The sequence below is a fragment of the Ovis canadensis genome, chromosome 2 (assembly GCF_042477335.2).
Source record: "Ovis canadensis isolate MfBH-ARS-UI-01 breed Bighorn chromosome 2, ARS-UI_OviCan_v2, whole genome shotgun sequence".
Taxonomy (NCBI): Eukaryota; Metazoa; Chordata; class Mammalia; order Artiodactyla; family Bovidae; genus Ovis; species Ovis canadensis.
Genome location: NC_091246.1, coordinates 122,434,520 through 122,453,521, shown reverse-complemented (window position 1 = coordinate 122,453,521; position 19,002 = coordinate 122,434,520). Strand labels below are relative to the sequence as shown.

At 50.9% G+C, this 19,002-nt stretch overlaps 1 long non-coding RNA gene across 1 annotated transcript in view; it reads left to right on the top strand.

The window, feature by feature from the left end:
* LOC138432735 (uncharacterized) overlaps nt 1-18,274 on the top strand; it is a 32,278-nt gene extending 14,004 nt beyond the window's left edge. The window contains exons 2-3 of the long non-coding RNA XR_011253964.1: nt 14,897-15,614; nt 17,697-18,274. This is a non-coding gene — a long non-coding RNA (uncharacterized lncRNA). The remainder of the gene's footprint in view (nt 1-14,896; nt 15,615-17,696) is intronic.
* The last annotated feature ends 728 nt before the right edge of the window (nt 18,275-19,002 follow it).

Genomic DNA, 19,002 nt, shown 5'->3' with positions numbered 1-19,002 from the left:
AATTCATTAAAAAAATGTTCTGAATATAAACTCTTGCCTGTTATATGAACTAAAATATTTTCCCTATTTTGTGGGTTTTCTTTTTACACTCTTGATAGTGCTCTTTGATATACAGAAGCTTTAACTTTGATGAAATCCAATTAAGCTATTTCTAATCTTGGTCACATGCTTTGGGTGTCATACCTAAGAAAATCTTGCCTAAGATCATGAAGATTTACTCCTGTTTACTTCTAAGATTTTCATAATTTTAACCCTAACATTTAGGATTTTGACCCACTTCATGTAAATGTTTGTATATTGTGTGAGGTGAGTGTCCATATTGGACCTTCCCAATGGTTCAGCGGTAAAGAATCTGCTTGCAGTGCAGAAGCCATGGGTTTGATCCCTGGGTTGGGAAGATCTCCTGGAGGAGGGCGTGGCAACCTACTCCAGTATTCCTGCCTGGAGAATCCCATGGACCGGAGAGACTGGTGGGCTACAGTCCAAAGGGTGGCAAAGAGTTGGACATGGCTGAAGCAACGTAGCGTGCATATGTGCCAGGGTCCATATTAATTCATTTTCCATGTGGATATTCTGTTGTTCAAGCACCATTTGTGGAACTGTCTTGGCAACCTTGTTGAAACTCCGTTGATCATATTTGTGTGAGTTTATTTCTGAAATCTCAATTCTGTTATATTGATCTATCTCTCTCTATAGAGCCTTATGCCCATACCATACAGTCCTGATTACTGTAGCTTTGTGGTAAGTTTTGAAATTGGAAATTGTGTTTACCCAAATTTGTCCTTTTTTTCAGGATTGCTTTGGATATTCTAAGTCCCTTGCATTTCCATATGAATTTTAGAATCAACTTGTCCATTTCTGTGAAAAAAGATAGCTGGAATTTTGGTAAGGATTGTATTGAATTCTGTAGCGCAATTTGGGGATATTAAGTCTTCCAGTCTATGAATGCCAAATATCTCTCTATTTGCCTAGCTCTAATTTTTCAACAATGTTTTGTAATTCTCAGTGTACAATTCTTACATTTTTGTTAAATTAATTCCTAAGTATTTTATTTTTGCTGCTATTGTCAATAGAATTGTTTCCTTATTTTCCTTTTTGGGTTATTTGTTGTTAGTATATAGAAATACAACTAATTTAGGTATATTTACCTTGTATCCTGCAAATTTCCTCAATTAGCTCAAAGAGCTTTTTTTGTTCATTTGTTTTAGTGTGTATTCCTTAGGGTATGTACAAAATCATGTGATTTTTAAGTAGCTAGTTTTGCTTCTTCCTTTCCAATTTGGATACCTTGCATTTCATTTTCTTGCTTAGTTGCCTGGCCTAGAACCTTCAGAACACTATTGATTGGAAGGGCTTCCTCTTGAAAGAAACTTTTCTGGAAGCCCTGTCCAAGAACTTCTACCAATGTACCATTGGACAGAATTGGTCACATGGTCTCCTCTGGTGCAAGGGAGGCTGGGAAATGTAAATTTTCTTTTGGGCACATTGCTGTACAAAATCACATTTCTGTTTCTAAGAGAAATAGAGGAAGGAATGGATATTTTTGCGGGCACCCAGGGGTCCCTTCCCCATTGTCTCCTATGAGTAAAATTCAAGACCTCTGTCTTCATTTCTCTGTGATTCTCCTCTGTACTCAATTCTATGGCTAGTCTCCTCTCAGACTGATTTCCGCCACAGTAGCAGATGTCTGTTTCAATTCCAGGCCCCACTCCTGCACAGTTACATGATCTAGAACCAGAGTTAGCCCCGTGTCTTAGAATTCCTGCCCATGTGCTACTCCTTCTAATCAGATGAACTTGGGCCACCTGCTCATACCTGAACTGAGCACGGGGGCCCAGTGGGTGAAATGTGCTGTTGGGATCAGCCTAGGTTACAGACGTTACCTCCTGGAGCTGCGGGCAAGCTAAGATGCAGGTCCTGCTATGTTCATTCTGCTGCGCTGCCCAGTGGGCCCTCACCTCTGCCTCCACCATTCAGGGGTCTGGCCATCCCTCTGACAGCCGAGCCATCCTGCAGCTCGGCAACGATGGGGAAGGTTCACTGTGAATGAGGCCAGCCTCGATGGTTTGGCATGTACATCAAGTATTTACTTGATGGAAATGGAAAGGAATGCAATGGAAATCCCATTCTATTTTCCCCTTCTTCAGCATTTTCAAGGTGCATTAGTGTTGTTTCTGGTTGTGTGTCTGAAGCTAACAGGTTATCTTGATCTGCAGATCTTGGTGGCTGAGGGCTGTGGGGTCAGGTAGGCCTGGGGTGAATCCTGGCCCCACGATACCAGCTGGCGACTTTGGGCACATTTTTTTTACTTTGTTTTCAAACTTACATATATTTATTATATATATCTGAAGCTGGGAGAGACTGAAGGCAAAAGAAGGGGGCAGCAGAGGGTGAGATGGTTAGACAGTATCACTGACTCAGTGGACATGAATTTGAGCAAATGAGAGAGTGGAGGACAGGGAGGCTGGCATGCTGTAGTCCATGGGGTGACAAAGAGTGGGACACCACTTAGCGACTGAACAACAGCAAATGGGGGGTGAGTCCCGCTTATCTTGTGGGGATTGGGAAAATTGAATGGGATGGTTTGTGAAAAAGGCACTTGACACATTTTAAAGTCAGTAGGTGGGGAAATGATGACAAAGATGTAGTGACGCTATGGCCAACATGCGCTGTTTGTTCATCCATGCTTAGCCCTGAGCACTGCTAATTCCTCCTGTTCAATGATCTGATTCCTCATTTCCCCACTGCTGACTGTGCTTCTGCAAATGAAAATCTGATTTTTAATTATAGGTCACTAAAACCAAACCACCTTCACAGGGCTTGGGCTGAAAGGGCATTTACTGACATTCACCTGGGCACCCAAGCTGGGGGGAGGAGAGGATGGCAGGGGAGAGGGGTCTGGAGTGGGGGATCTTCCATCCTAGAAGGGGGATGGGGAATTTTCTGGGCAGAGCATGTGAATGAAACAGGGACCAGTTCATCTGGCCCCTTGGGACCCAGGAACCCTGGCAGTTTGGAGTTTCTAGCCGGATGATCTAAAGGAACTTTTGCTCTGTGGCCATTCTTTCCTGCATAGGGTTTCACCCTCAGTGTTTTCTGTGCTCTGGGGGCCCTAAGGCCCTGCCTCCCAGTCCCAAGGCTGGTTCAAATTGCCCTGGGGTATGAACCAGCCTTGGGACTGGGAGGCAGGGCTCTTTCATGTCCTGGGGCTTCCCTCATAGCTCAGTTGGTAAAGAATCTGCCTGCAGTGCAGGAGACCCCAGTTCGATTCCTGGGTCGGGAAGATCCCCTGGAGAAGGGATGGCTACCCACTCCAGTATTCTTGGGTTTCCCTTATGGCTCAGCTGGTAAAAGAATCCACCTGTAATGCAGGAGACCTGGGTTTGATCCCTGGGTTGGGAAGATCCCCTGGAGAAGGGAAAGCCTACCCACTCCAATATTCTGGCCTGGAGAATTCCATGGACTGTATAGTCCATGGGGTCGCGAGTTGGACATGACTAAGTGACTTTCACTTTCACTTTCATGGCCTGGCACCTGGTCCTTCGACCCTTACTGATCAGTGCACTGGCTGAAGCCTCCCCTGGGCCTGTATCCTGTCTGTATCCTGTGGTCCTTCCACCCCCAAGTTTTCCCTGTCTGTCCCCCACCAGGGAGGGCAGGACAGCCTTATTCTTCTTGGGGTTCTTAGTTCCTTGAGCAGAGCTGGGCTGGTGGGGGAGCTGGGTAAAAGCATGGTGAGCTGACCAGGTCAGGGCGGTCATGCGCCCGGGCTTCAGCCGGGCAGCTCTCACTTCTCCTGGTTGGTCTCAGGGTTAGTGCCTAAGCTCATGTCTAGCCTATCTGGCTTAGTTTGTTGCCTTCCAGAGAGGTCTTCTCTGTTGAAATCATTCTTCAACGTACCAGCCTCCTGCTGCTCCATTTGAGGGGTCCTGTGGAGGACAGTGGCTCAGAGCAGACCAGGGCGGTTGGGCCAACAGGCTGGGCACAGCAGATTCTGGAGGTACCAGGCCCCCTGACAATTGAGCTCAGGCTCTCCAGCTGGGCTCTCCAGCGCCTGGCCAAGGGCCTGCTCCTCCTGCCTTTCCAGACCTGAGGTCACTTCCCCCTCAGTCCTCCCGCTGCACCTTCTCTGACCCTCTAGTGAAGTCCCCCTTGCTTGAGTCTCCACCAGGCACTCCCCTTGCAGGCTTGCATGTCAGGGAACCAGCTCCCCAATTTCCTGTGTTCTGAATGTGTCCAGGGCTGTCCTTTGCACATCTTTTGGTCAGGGTGATGTAGAGCAGTAGTTCTCAAACTTTTTGATCCCAGGATCCTTTTACACTCTTAAAAATTGTTGAAGACCCTAAAGAGCTCCTGTTTATTGTGTTTTTCCAGGACTGTGCTGTAATGGAGCTGTCTCTGACCAGCTGGCTGGTGGTTGTAATTTCTTTTCCTAACTCTGTTCAATGACATTACTTTGGTGGCTTGGGCCATGGTGAGAATATTTACAATATGTAAATGGCAAATGCTACATATCAGGGCTTTATTGTTTGGATACCTGGTTGTTTACCACTTATCAGCAACGCAGTTATATCTACCTGCATTCACCATCTCATAATTCAAAATTGGGGAATTTGTAAAACGTAGAAATACACAATATACATGTCACTAGGTATCAGAGTGGGGATGTTTTACATGTCATCAGGCTCTGAAAAACTCCTGGGTGTGTTTGTGAGAGAATGACAGTGAAAAAGGCAAATAATGTCTCAGTATTATTATGAAAATAATTTGACATTTCAGCTCCCCTGGAAAGGTTAGCCCAGGGGTTCCTAGAGAGCATCATAAATTTTATAGTATCATGAATATGTCTCTTTTATGAATTGAATATTTGTGTTTCTCCAAATTCATACCCTTCAGTGTGATGCTGTTAGGAGATGGAGTTGTTGGGAGGTGATTAGGGAATAAGGGTGGAGCCCTCACAAGCAGGATTAGTGCCCTTATAAAAAGATGCAAGAGAAAGACGACACCACCCTTCCCATCCCACTCAGCAATGTGAGGACACAGTGACGAGATAGCCATCAATAACAGGAACTGGAGCTGCCCAAGAGGAGAGCCCTGGGAGAGAAAGAGGGTCCTTCCTGGAACTTAGAGGGCCCTGCATGTGGAAGATGGGCCTTCCAGGCCTTGGCTGAGCAGGCTGACACCATGCTCTGGCCTGGGCTTTGCTGAACAGGGAGAGGACTGATGAAGGACCAGCCCCTGGAGTTTGTGCATCTTGTGAGTCACGGTGCCCCACCAGACACGGTGGCTTTGAGCCCAGCTGTGAACTCCCGCCAGGAGTGCTGGGCTCTGTGTGGGAGACTGCAGGAACAGTTGGGGCACAAGTGGGTAGGGGCCTGTAGGACCACTCCCGTGAGAAGTACCCACACATCCCAGCAAGGCACCTTGTCTGGGTACCTCCTCAGAAGGGGAGGTGACGCCGTGCCAGGAAGGCCCTTTCCGTCAGCTCTAACCTTCCCAGCAGCCTGGGTCAGGGGCGCATGGCTAGCAGGATGAGTTTTAATGAGACCAGATACATAGACACTTTTTTTTTCAGATTGGATTTTTTGGTACTAGAATGTGCCCAAAGGAAGGTTTGACACATATCTGAAAGTAGTGATTGGAGGGGAAATGAATTCTAGCTGTACTAAAACCACTGACATCAGACTCATAGGTCAGCTTAGTGCAAGAACTTACCCACCTACACGTTCAAGCACAGATAAAGAATGTAAGGAGGGTCTCTAGTACAGGTGGGGGTGCTAGAGAGAAGGCTGTTGTCCAATCAGCCATCTCCTCTCCGCTGTCCCCCGTCTGCTGTCCCCTGTCTGCTGTCACCCGTCTGCTGTGTCCTGTCTGCTGTGTCCCGTCTGCTGTCCTCCCTCTGCTGTCCCCCGTCTGCTGTCCCCCATCTGCTGTCCCTCATCTGCTGTCCCCCGTCTGCTCTGTCCCATCTACTGTCCCCCATCTGCTCTGTCCCATCTACTGTCCCCCGTCTGCTGTGTCCCGTCTGCTGTCCCCCGTCTGCTGTCCCCCGTCTGCTGTGTCCCGTCTGCTGTGTCCCGTCTGCTGTCCCCCGTCTGCTGTGTCCCGTCTGCTGTGTCCTGTCTGCTGTCCCCCATCTGCTGTGTCCCGTCTGCTGTGTCCCGTCTGCTGTGTCCCGTCTGCTGTGTCCCGTCTGCTGTCCCCCATCTGCTGTGTCCCGTCTGCTGTGTCCCGTCTGCTGTGTCCCGTCTGCTGTGTCCCATCTGCTGTGTCCCGTCTGCTGTCCCCCGTCTGCTGTGTCCCGTCTGCTGTGTCCCGTCTGCTGTGTCTCGTCTGCTGTGTCCCGTCTGCTGTCCCCCGTCTGCTGTGTCCCGTCTGCTGTGTCCCGTCTGCTGTGTCTCGTCTGCTGTGTCCCGTCTGCTGTGTCCCGTCTGCTGTCCCCCGTCTGCTGTGTCCCGTCTGCTCTGTCCCGTCTGCTGTCCACCATCTGCTGTGTCCCGTCTGCTCTGTCCCATCTACTGTCCCCCGTCTGCTGTCTCGCCTCTGAGGTCCCCCATCTGCTGTCCCCCGTCTGCTCTGTCCCATCTACTGTCCCCCGTCTGCTGTGTCCCGTCTGCTGTCCCCCGTCTGCTGTATCCCATCTGCTGTCCCCCGTCTGCTGTGTCTCGTCTGCTGTCCCCCGTCTGCTGTATCCCATCTGCTGTCCCCCGTCTGCTGTCTCCCCTCTGAGGTCCCCCATCTGCTGTCCCCCGTCTGCTCTGTCCCATCTACTGTCCCCTGTCTGCTGTCCCCCGTCTGCTGTCCCCCATCTGCTGTGTCCCGTCTTCTGTGTCCCGTCTGCTATCCCCCGTCTGCTGTGTCCTCTCTGCTGTACCTGCCTGCCATCCCTTCTACTGTTGTGAGCCCACACCTGCTTGCTGGACGTTGTCCAACCTGGTCTCAGGGACACAAACTTTTCTTCAACGTGGGCTCCTCTAAGAATGCCCCCAGTGTCAGGAAGGACATTCTGCATGAGCTGAGTTCGAAGGTCTTGCGGGAAAACAGTTTGCCAGGTGTCAGGGGCAGGCCTGTGACTAGGGTGCCCCCCTTCCCGCTTATGTCTGCGCCTTGGCCCCTCCTGGACATTTCTGTGTGGATGGGGTCACGGAAGACTGCATTATAGGGGTGGCAGGGCCAGCACTCATCCTTGGAGGTGGCCCACTGGGCACTCAGGCAGCTTGAGGGTCAGCGTGGGAAATCCTGAACTCAGTGGGGGTGGGGGGTGGGCACGAATTCCACCCTGTCTCTGGGAGGACTGGTAATTGGGCTTATTTTCCAGGCCCCATTCCCTGCTCTTGGAGTCCCAGGAGGCCTGGGGAGCAGGCAGAGGCCTGAGACAGAGGTACATTTTTGGAATTCCAAGCATGTCTGCTCCTTTCCAGGCCCCTCTCAGCCTGGAAGTGGAGAGCTGTGCAAGCCTTAGCTCCGGCTCCTGGTTAGTCCCACCCCCAGGGTCGGGGGAAGGGGGAGTGGCCATTCCACACTGTTGCCTAATGGAACCTGCCCAGCCAGGCCTTCCCAGGCCATCCAGCAGCTTCTGCTCAGGTGCAGGCTAGTTCACCCGGGACCTGGCCCCAGGGCATGGGGTACTAGAAAAAGGCCATGGAAAATGTTATCATGTTTCAGGCACCAAAATACCATTGTTTTAAAAAGAGGTTTACATGGGACGTCACACTGAGATATTTAATGTAAACATTTTTTAAAAGTGCAATTTTATCTTATTCTTATATTTTGGTTATGATTACTCTTATACAAAGATGATGTGTGTATGTGTGTGTGTGTGTGATGTCACTGATATCTGGATATCTGGCTCTCTGATAAGATCACAGAAAGGGTCACTTTTGAAAGAAAACACTGCCAGCTCACCAGTTCCCTTGGGCATCTTGCTGGCTAGGTGCTGGATATTGTCTGGGGCCCCTACTTATTGCTTTGGAGAAGGGGGTTCTCTTTCTTCAGATGCTTCCCTGTCCACGCTGCTGATCCCTCTTTACCAGAGTTTGCTGTGTAAGTACAGCAGCTTTTCTCTTGACTTTACCACATCCTGCCTTTTTCTTGGGCTCCCCAGGTGGCTTAGTGGGTAGAGAACCTGCCTGCCAATGCAGGAGATGTGAGAGGGGCAGCTTTGATCCTTGGGCTGGGAAGATCCCCTGGGAGAGGGCATGGCAACCCACTCCAGTATTCTTGCTTGGAGAATCCCCGTGGACAGAGGAGCCTGGTGGGCTACAGTCCATGGGGTCACAAAGAGTTGGACATGACTGAGCCACTGAGACACATGCATTTTTTCTCGCAAGATGTGCCACTTTCATCTGCAAAGTCTCTGTAGGGTGTGTGCATGACTGAGACACGGGGGTTAAGACTGAAGGCACCTGCACTCCGTCAGAAGGCATTCTCTTGTAGGGACTTCCCTGGCCGTCCAGTGGTTAAGTCTCTGCACTCCCAAGGTAGAGGGTGCAGGTTTGATTCCTGGTTGGAGAATGAACATCCCGCATGCTACATGGCATGGCCTAAAAAAATAAAAATATAAAAGGGTCTTGTGCAAGAGTTTCCCTGAAATTGATCTTGGCTTCCTCAACCACCTATGGGGAAGTGGGGGCTGAAGACTTGGATGAAGAGGGCTGGGGACCTACAGGATTCCATGATCTCCATCCTCTGTGCCTGGCAAGGCTAGTGCCTGGGCTTGAATGCTGCTCCCAAGCCCTCCTCCTTCTCCTCCCTCAGGTCAGCCAGGGAGTGGAGTCTCCCTGGCCCAGCCCCAGCTTCATGAGGCTGCTCTCCAGCTCAGCCATTCCTGATAGCACCCTTGTGTGGGAACTCTGACGTCCCCCTCCCTACCAGAGGATCTGGGAATGGCTGATTGTGACTGAAATCGACCTTGCATTCCTGGCCAGGGACACATCTTCAAGGGAGCTGTTCCGAGTTCTGCACAGTGGCAGGTCTGCTGTCTGGCCCTCCACTGGGCTCCAGACTCTGCCTGTGTGAGCCTGCCCAACTTGTCCTGGGGTTCCCAGACTCTGGGTGGTGGCTCACCATACTCTTGTCTTAGACTCAGCCTGGTACCTGTGGGATACCAGATGGCCACTCTTATCTGGCCTTGTCCATGAGTTCTTCCTGCCAGCTTTGGCCTGGGGGTGGTAGATTGGGGGTCTCTCAGGTTCACCCCATCCACTGGGAAGGGACGTTTGGGAACTGTATTGGTTATCTATCACTGGACAACAAGTCACCCGAAGATTAAGTAGTTTAAGAATAACAATAATCTGTCTTCTTCATAAATTTTCAATTTGGGGTGCTCGTGGCACAAGCTGAGGGGTCTTGTCCAAGATGGTATACATACATGGCACGTAGGTGCTGGCTATGAGCTGGGAGCTTGGCTTGGACTGTGGAACTGAGGTCTTGCTGCCTCTCCACAGGCTGCTTGGGCTTCTTTAAAGCAGGGCGGCTTGTTTCCAAAAGTGAGTGTTTCTAGAAAACAGGGTAGAAGCCTTAAAAGTCACACGCTATCACCTCTGCCACTTGATATGGATTGAAATTCTCAAGGCTTCACCCAGGTGCCAGGAGAGAGGACATTGACTCCACCTCATGGCAGGCGAACAGCAAGGTCTAGAAGAGCACGTGGGGTGGGAGATGCTGCTGTAGGAAGCTGTGACCTGCCGCAGGGATGAGAGTGTGGTGGACAGCCTCTCAGATGGCCCCATGGATTCCTTCCTCCTGGGATCTGTGCCTTTGTGGAATCTCCTCTTGGATGTGGGTTGAATTTTTTGGCTCACTTCTTTAAGTTTGCAAAAAAATCTTAATTTACTTATTTTTGGCTGTGCTGAGTCTTCATTGCTGCTTGCCAATTTTCAATAGTTGCACGAGCTTAGTTGCCCTGTGCCATGTGGAATCTTCCTGGACCAGGGACTGAACCCATGTCCCCTGCTTTAGCAGGTGGATTCTTTACTGCTGGACCACCGGGGACGTCTTCTCGACTCACTTCTAATGAACAAGACACAGCAGAAGTGCTGGGATGTTACTTCTGAGATCAGATTACAAAAGGCTCATCTTGGGTGCTTTCTCTTGCTCTCTGCTGGGTCGTTCATCCTAGGGATATGGGCTGTCATGTCATGAAGCAGTTCCATGGAGAAGCCCCTGTGGCAAGGGACTGGGTGTGTCAAAAAACTGCGTGAGAGAGCTTGAAAACAGAGCCCCCCAGTCAAGCCCTCAGATGAGATGGCAGCCCCAGCTGAGAGCCTGACTGTGGGTACATGAGAGACCCCTTCATCAGAAGCTAAGGCAAGTTCAGATTGTGGCCCATAGAAACTGTGGGATAAGAAATGTATTCTGATTTAAGACACTGGTTTTTGTGTCATCTGTTACACAGCAGTAGATAACACAAATTATGCCTGTCCCATGGCTCCAAATAAACCATGGGTCAGATTGACAACAGCTTAAAATTGTTTGAAAAGTGAAGGAAGAACAATATTTTGGTGACAAGATTTCTGCATCAGGAAGGAGGTGTTTTTGCCAAGCTCCTGGCTCTCCACCAACTCCCTGGTTCATATGATCCTCCCAACATCTGCTGGGCACCATCCCTTGGCTGTGCAGTGCTGGGAACGAACCCACATTTCTCCAGGGCCGGTAGTGAGACAGACGGATGAGCATCCTGTGTGGATCAGGCAAGGTTGAGGGAGAATCCTGCCCAGGGAAAGTCCCTGGAAGGAAAGTGGGGTTGTCTTGGTGGGCCTGCAAGGAGGTACAGATGTACATGGAGGTTGGGAGAGGACAGTCAGTCTTGGGGAGGGTAAAAGACTCCCCACTCACTGCTTGGCTGAGGCAGGTGGCTGAGATTTTCCCCGCAGCTACTTTGCCTTAGCAGAGGAGCAGCTGGTGAGAGCTGGAGGCACATTTTCTGGTGTGCAGTAGAGGTGATGATTTTGGAGAGTTTTGGCGGCCAGACCTGGGTACTGTGTCAGAGGCAGTCATGAGTGAGACAGGATGCAGGAGGTGCCAGGGCTATAGCTCCTGTTCATGGGCCAGAGGATGCGCTGCCTGCTGTGGGGGCACTGTGGGAGGAAGGCCATTCCTGGAATTCCTCCCTGTCAGGGGAAGCCCAGACCCCAGGCTTGGCTAGGAGGTCCTGACTCCCAACCCTGTGCCAGCCTCTCCCCGGCCTCCAACACTCACTGCGTGTCAGTCACCATGAAACTCCTGCAGTTCTTGGAGCAATCAGGGGCTCTTTGCGGATGCTTCTCCATTCCTTGGGGAGTCCCTTTCCCAATTGTTACTGTGCCCTGTCCAAGTGACTCCTCCTTTCTGAGGCAGAGGGGATGTCACCCCACTCCTCCCTGCCTGGCAGCATCTCCACCTCCTCCTGTATCGCTGAATCCTCCCTCCAAACCCCCAGCACCTCAGCTGGTGCTGAGATGCCATGGCCGGGGCCTCCTCAGCCCTCTTCCCTGCATCCAGCTGTCTTACCTCTGCTCTGCAGACCCCCTGACCTGAGGGCTGACCACTGACTCGTTTTGAGGCCCTTCTTTGCATGAACACAGTGTTCTGGAAATGGAAGCTGGCCAGAACTGAGATAGGCCTCTGGGTCCCCTGACTCCCTCCCCACCAGACCTGGAAGACAAACTCCTCTCTACCCTTGACATGTTTACTTTGTACCTTCCCTTCCGTGGTTTGGACCTTGAACCAGTGTCTGCATACTTCCGTATCTGAGTCACACCTATCTTGCTGACAGAGACTCCAAATTTTGTCCATCACCAAAGTTCACAGGAAATGGCAACCACTCCAGTATTCTTGCCTGGAAAATTCCATGGACAGAAGAGCCTGGCGGGCAACAGTCCATGAGGTTGCAAAAGAGTCAGACATGATGGGGCATGCACACACGGCAAAGTTCACATGCCTGGAATGTCCCAAAGGGACGTTAACTCACGTTTGGAAAGATTCTAGGGGCCACTTGTGGAAGGTGCTACGTGTAGGAGATATTCTTTTAAAAACTGATTATAGACCCCCCTCCTGAGACCTTGTAATTAGGCAATTGTTGATGAACTTGAGTAGCTGCAACTTTAATATCCAACTAGACTGTAATTAAGTCGGGTCTTCTGAAATTGTAGGCTCACAGCTTAGCAGTGGAGGAGAGGCGAATTCTACTCATTATAGGAATGTACTTGGATTCTAGGAACTTTGCCAATTATTTTTTCTGTAATTCAAATGTGGTTTTAATCTCCCTCCTTGCAATTTCCTCTTAGGTGAATGGAAATGTCTTCCTGTCTCTTTATACTTCTCTGGTTTTTAATTGATCACAAATCCTGTAGCTGAAGCCACATGTGGGGGTTCAGTTTGAACAGTCTTGGTTCAGCCTGTGTCCCAGAAGTAGACTCAGAGAGAACAAGTGTGGGGAACTCCTATGGGAGGATGGGTGGTGCGGTGAGGGGAGGAGGGCCCAGGCATCTAACCTGGGGCTGGCAGGACCTTGGCTTGATGCCCCAGCCCCAGTTCCTCTTCCTGGGCACATTAGGACTATACCTTTCAGCCTCTCTGGCAGTAAAGCTGGGGTCATATGACTATGGTTTGGTCAATAGCACTTGGGCTGAAGCCAGGGGCATGCCAACCTTCAGGCCTGAAGAACCACATCCTGTGTGGGTCTCCACACTTTCCTGGATTGACCGGCTGCTTGCAGGGAGTCCTGGGGAGGACCCCAAAGACCCCCCCAAAGACAGTGCCCTCCCCAAATGGCTGGATCTGGCCACAGAGAAGAGCATCTGCACTAGGTTTGAATGAATAAGAAATAAGGTGGTTTTTTTTTTTTTTTTTTGTATTAAGCAAGACTTTCTGGTTATTATAGCAGTCAGCTGTAATAACCCTGACTCATACATGGAGACTTCCTTTTTCCACCTGCAAAATGGATAGAATGGTACTTTCTCCAAACCGTCTTATAGGGCTGTTGAAAAGGCAGACAATGGATGAGAAAATCCTCAAAGGAGCAATTGCTTTGAACTCTCAGAATTTGCATATACATGTTATACTTTATGTTCAAAATGGTGCTTCATGTATGGTTCACAGACTGGTCAGACAACGATCTGAGACTTGAGGTTGGCGTTGGGGAGAGAAGAGACCTGGGCAGCTGAAGCTCTAGGGTGTGTGGAGATAGAAGTGATGGCCGCATGTCCCTTGGGGTGGGAGGCCAGGGCTCTTCCACTCCCCTGCTGTCTTTATCCATGAACCGTGGTGTTAGCTGCTGATCATCTGTGAACCATGGCATCAGCTGCTTGGGGAGGTCTGGCTCTCCCTTCTCCAGAAAGGCCTAGAAGGTGGGTGGTCAGTGTTCACAGAAGAGGGCAGGAGCCCCTGGGTGGGCTGAGTCTAGTCTTGAAGCCAACAGCTGTGTTTCTGGTTGGAGGGCTATGTGGTAACTTTGTTGGGGAGAACGTGAAAAAAGCCTGATAACCAAGCCTGTCTCTTCTCTTTCCTTTCCCTGTGCTACTGCCTGGAGGATCCAGGTGAGTGGTGAGGGCTGGTCTGGAATCCAGCACCCTCCTCAGCCAGGTGCCCAGATCCCCTGCAAGGTAACCTTCCCTGCTCCTGGTCGTCACTGCATCCCCCCTTTGCTCCTGTTTGGTGCTGGCTGTGCTCCCTTCCCTGGGCCCCTGGGTAGCACACACTCACTGTCAGGGCACAGGGAGGGGGGTCCCGTGGCCAGGGCTCCACTTCTGTCTCCCCCACCGTAAGCATCTGGGATCACTGCCCACTGGGCTCTGGAAATAGGGGTTCATGTTTGGTTCTTGGATTGCCTGATGGCTTTGGCTTCCTGGAGCCCCCGTTTCCTCACTTCCTGGATTAATGATATCATTTCACAGAGTTTGAAACTGAGGCCGATGGTGTGGGGCCCTCCTGGGTACAAATGCTTTCTATGTACCCTGTTTCTTGTTTGTGGGAAAAAGGCTTCAACCTCCTAGACCTTTCCTGAGTACCAATCAGCTCAGTTCAGTTCAGCGGCTCAGTCATATCCATCTCTTTGTGACCCCATGAATCGCAGCACGCCAGGCCTCCCTGTCCATCACCAACTCCCGCAGTTCACTCAGACTCACGTCCATCGAGTCGGTGATGCCATCCAGCCATCTCATCCTCTGTCGTCCCCTTCTCCTCCTGCCCTCAATCCCTCCCAGCATCAGAGTCTTTTCCAATGAGTCAACTCTTCACATGAGGTGGCCAAAGTACTGGAGTTTCAGCTTCAGCATCATTCCTTCCAAAGAAATCCCAGGGCTGATCTCCTTCAGAATGGACTGGTTGGATCTCCTTGCAGTCCAAGGGACTCTCAAGAGTCTTCTCCAACACCACAGTTCAAAAGCATCAATTCTTCAGCACTCAGCCTTCTTTATAGTCTAACTTTCGCACCCATACATGACCACTGGAAAAACCATAGCCTTGACTAGATGGACCTTTGTTGGCAAAGTAATGTCTCTGCTTTTGAATAGGCTATCTAGGTTGATCATAAGCTTCCTTCCAAGGAGTAAGCGTCTTTTAATTTCATGGCTGCAATCACCATCTGCAGTGATTTTGGAGCCCCCCAAAATAAAGTCTGCCACTGTTTCCACTGTTTCCCCATCTATTTCCCATGAAGTGATAGGACCAGATGCCATGATCTTCGTTTTCTGAATGTTGAGCTTTAAGCTAACTTTTTCACTCTCCTCTTTCACTTTCATTAAGAGGCTTTTTAGTTCTTCCTCAATAGTCAGGTTCAAAGAGTTGCTAATCGGGGAAAGGAGGGGATGCAGAAATGAAAGAGGAACAGCCAAGAAACCACAAGTGCAGCCTTGGAGTAGAGTCTTGGTTCCCCCTCAAGAGACATTCATACCAATATCTTTGAGTTCTTTTGCAGGAACTAAGACTCCTAACCAGGTGGAAGATGGAACTGTATGCCGAGACCCCAGATTTCAGCCAGAAATCTCAATTTACCGTGACAGATTCGTGGAAGCACCACCCTATCATCTTACCACCAACCGATCAGAAGAAAAGTCACATACCCTGCAGCCCTCACCCCAAATGTTGCCTCTAAAACCTTCTCCGTGAAACCATCGGGAATCGAGCACAAGCCCCCTGTACTCCTTGCTTGGCCCTGCAACGACCCTTTCTTTGCTTCAAACCCCCACATTTCAGTTTACTTGGCCCTACTGTGCACGGGGCTCACAGACTTCGCATTTGGTGACAGGATCACAGGACTCTTTGGTGAGGCCACATGTGAAAAGTGCTGGTACAGGAGCAACACGACAAGTACAATAGCAGCTAACACTGTGGAGAGCCATCTGTCCTACGCGTGTGCTTTTTATATCCTCTGTGCCCACCACCTCTGGCCCCACTCCAGACCGGGAATGAGCCCCTGAGAGGTGCAGTGGACAGGGACCCAGAGGCGCACAGCGGCAGTCACTGAGCTGGTGTTGGTCACCCCTCCTCGTTGACTGCTGCTGCTCACAGTCAGCACTGTATAGGCTATGGTTGACGCACTAGGGACTCACGCAGGCCTGGGCCCCCCATCTGTGCCCCTAATCTTTGCACCCACCCAGGAGACCAGGAGTTCCATCCCCCATGGTGGGACTGAGGTGGGTGCCTTCAGGACTAACGGCTCTTCTGTGGACTGGGCATGAGGGGTGGGAGATGGGCCTGGGTCTGGGAGCCCAAGGGCTTTTCTGAGAATGAAGAGATGAATTGGAGGTTATTCTGAAGCCTCTGAGCATCTCTTACCTCCTCATAGATTCTCAAGAATGAAGTTGTCCATCCTGCTGAGAAAGGGCATGGGCAGGAGGAAGAGGCATCGGGTGGTAGGAGGCTGGGACTTCCCTTGGCTACCAGAAAGGGAGTGACTGCTCACATTTGCAAGGATGTTACAATGAGGAGGAGGAGCAGAGCTGTGGACACAGGGCATCCATTCCTGGTTCTGATTGCCCAGTAATATATGCCCATGTACCCTGCTTGGGCTAATCAAACACCATAGACTGGGTGTCTTAAACGACAGATGTTTATTTTCTAACAGTTCTGGAGTAGCAAAGTCTGAGCTCAGGGTGCCAGCACAGTGGGGTTCTGGGAGGTGTGTCTCCCCGGCCTGCAGATGGTGGCCTTCTTACTATGTACTCACATAGCAGGAGAGAGCAGAAGACGGGGGGAGAAGAAGGGAACGAGGGAGAAGAAGAGGGAGAGAGGGAAGCGCTCTTGGATGTCTCTTCTTATAAGGGCACTAATCCTGTCAGACCAAGGCACCATCCTAATGACCTCATTTGACCTAAATTACCTCCTTATAAGCCCTATGCACAAACACAGTCAAATACATATGAAACTTCAACATGTGAAGTTTGGGAGAAACCAATTTAGTCCATAGCAAATGGAAACATTTTCATTAAAATAGGAATTGAAAGTGTTACAGATAATTTCTAGACACTGTGGTGGTGCCATGCCTGTGATCACTACATTGAGGTAAGGATCTGGGATCTGATTCCGGATCCATCGTAAACCACCGCCTGTTTCTGACCCACTGCTAGAGACCCTTCGTGTGCCCAGGACGCATCACTAACCCACCGCAGAGCACTTTCCACCTGAACTGACAGGCAGCCTTGGAATCCTCAACACTGTGCTTCAGGTAGCTCTGATTACCCAGCTGCCTGTGGCCTCTGACTTAAAAACAACGTATTTCTCTTGTGTTAGAGAATGAGGTTTTCAAGGCAGAGCAGGGGCTAGTACTCTTCTTGGAGTGGGGGAGGCCCTGCAGAGGCTCTGGTGAACGATAACCTGGGGCGGAGTGGGTGGATGCAGTCAGGTTTCTTACCTTTCCCATGGCGAAGATGATTCTTGCCTTGTTGCACCAGATTGTGGGCAGAATCTAAGGTGGCAATGAAGCAGCAAATGCTCGTCGTGGTAGCTGCTTCAAGCAAAGACTCAGGTGGGGCTTGATCCTGGTTTGCGGCAGGATGAAATGTGAATATTGAGAGCAAATGCATGGGCACTGACCACGAGACAGATGCTGCCTAAGCTCTTTTCTCCTTCATTCCTCTCTATGAGAGGGGTTTTCTCGGTACATTAGTTAGAGACTGGGATACTGAGGCCAGGAACTTGCCAAGGTTGTGCTGATTGGTAGGAGGGCTTGGACACTGGTGGTTGTGGACACAGCAAGGTTTGCCTCCTCTGAGGCCATCAAGGGCTCTCCTAAGTACCCAGACTTTCTTGAGCGAAGTGGTGTGGATGCTGGCCTATCCACCTAGCCCAGAGCCCAGGGACCAGGCCCAGACTGTCTGGAGCTTTGAGGGGCAGAGGAGATGGCAAGAGAGTGCAGCTCTGGGTGTTGGGGGTTGGCAGTGGGAGGATGGCTGAATGGGGCAGCCGGCTGGGCCCTGCGTTCAGGGCTGTGATTAGAACGCTGCTTGGCTTCTTTGGGGGAGGTTTGTGCCTGCTCTCAGCACAGCATTTGTCCCTTAACGAGAAGGGGGCTTTTGATGTGGGCTCCCTGGGAATTCAGACACATCGAGGCTCCCTGCCGTGGGTCCATGTTCCCTGCAGGCTGGCAGGAGATGCCTGTCCGGTCTTAGCGCTTGAGAACAACTCACAAACAAAACCAAACAACAAGACAACCTTATTGTTTTCTCTCCTCACTGGATTTGAACGGTAATGCACCTTTTTTTTTTTTTTTTTGGCAGAGCCTTTGGACACATACAGAAGAGAATAAAAAGCAAGTGAAGTGGTTGGTGAGCCCACCAGCCTGAGGAGCCCGTGCTGGCCTTTCTGGCCCTTTCCTCGGGGACTGCAGTGCTGACCGTGGGAAAAAGCTGCTGGTGGGGCCTGGGCAGGATGGCATTGTCCCGTGTCCCTCCCAGCCCGTAAATCCTCCTCAGCCAGAGCCTGAAGTGTCTGTGGGAAGATTGATGGGAACTCCATGAGTGTCAGCCATCCCTGCCATGGGACCCTGGTGATTCAAGTCCCCCTGCAGAGAATCTGAAGCCGTCGCTTGCAGAACCAGTGACATTCCTGATCTGGAGAGGGGGGAATGTGGAGGATCTAGGGTCACAGGTCCCCTGGAGGTCAGGGGTGGCCAGAGCCCAGAGCCTGCCCTGGATCTGCTTGGCGGGAAGCATCTCTGAATAATGAAACATTTATCTTCTTGCAGTCGTCCCTGTGGAGAAGGTCAAGGGGCAGGGCAGGGAGGGACCCCCCGAGGGACCCCCCCCCCTCCCCTGCCGTACATGTCTGAGAAGAATGAGCGCCCTTTTTCATCACACCCTGGCCTCCTGTATGTGCTGCTGCCGTTGTGGAAGAATTGCCTAGCATTTCAAGGAGTGATAATTTGGAGATTAATAATGACCCTACCTTTTATCTCTGCAGGGGGAGATCTGAGGAATAGGCTTATGCTGAAGAAGGGGCTGCTATAAGGGAAAGAGCATTGTCTTTGGAGCCAGGAGACCCTCTTTGTGGGCCTGTCATTTTCCTGCCCTGTGGCTTTGCCTGATGCCCTCCCTCTCTGAGCCTCAGTTCTCTCACCTGTAAAATGGAAATAACTGTCATGCTGCCTGCATGCAGGAGGCCGTCAGAGAAGGCCTTCAGTAACCAGAGCTGCGATATTATCTGAGTCTCATGTGCAAACACAGGACCTGGCTTCCCCCCACCAATGTTTCTACAGGATAGGGATTCTCATTTCCACCACCTGGATGGGGAGAGCCAGTCTTGGAGGGGTTGAGCAGCTTGCCCGAGATACCACGGTCAGTCTTGAACTGGGGTCTGGTCACTCAAGGCTCCTCCGGCCTCCTCATGATGTAATCTTACCTCTCTGCCTTCAGGTCTAGCCTGCCTGTGCTCAGAGCAGCAGCTGCCTCTGGCCAGTTGGGCCTCCACGACCTCTGGGACCACCTCCTCCAGGCTGACCCTGAAGAACCTCTCCCCACTCAGATACTGGCTGCCTGCTGCCTTTCTCTGGTGACAGCCCAGCAGCCGTGCTGCCGGGTGGGTGCT